This window comes from Rhagoletis pomonella, unplaced genomic scaffold (genome assembly GCF_013731165.1).
Source record: "Rhagoletis pomonella isolate Grant_MI unplaced genomic scaffold, Rhpom_1.0 Rhpom_scaffold_00005, whole genome shotgun sequence".
Lineage (NCBI taxonomy): Eukaryota > Metazoa > Arthropoda > Insecta > Diptera > Tephritidae > Rhagoletis > Rhagoletis pomonella.
In genome coordinates this window covers 29,791,236-29,791,513 of record NW_023458559.1, presented here as the reverse complement: position 1 = coordinate 29,791,513, position 278 = coordinate 29,791,236, and positions in this window count along the sequence as shown.

The following is a 278-nucleotide window of genomic DNA, read 5'->3' as shown; positions in this document are numbered from 1 at the left end:
CAAATTTTCAGTATTTCTTAAAATATAATTTAATATAAAAAAGCGCCACAGGCGAAAATTTGGAATAAAAAATCGCGCGATTTTTTATTCCAAATTTTCAGTATTTCTTAAAATATAATTTAATATAAAAAAGCGCCGCAGTATTTCTTAAAATATAATTTAATATAAAAAAGCGCCGCAGGCGAAAATTGGAATAGAAAATTGCGCGATTTTTTATTCCAAATTTTCAGAATTTCTTAAAATATAATTTAATATAAAAAAGCGCCGCAGGCGAAAAT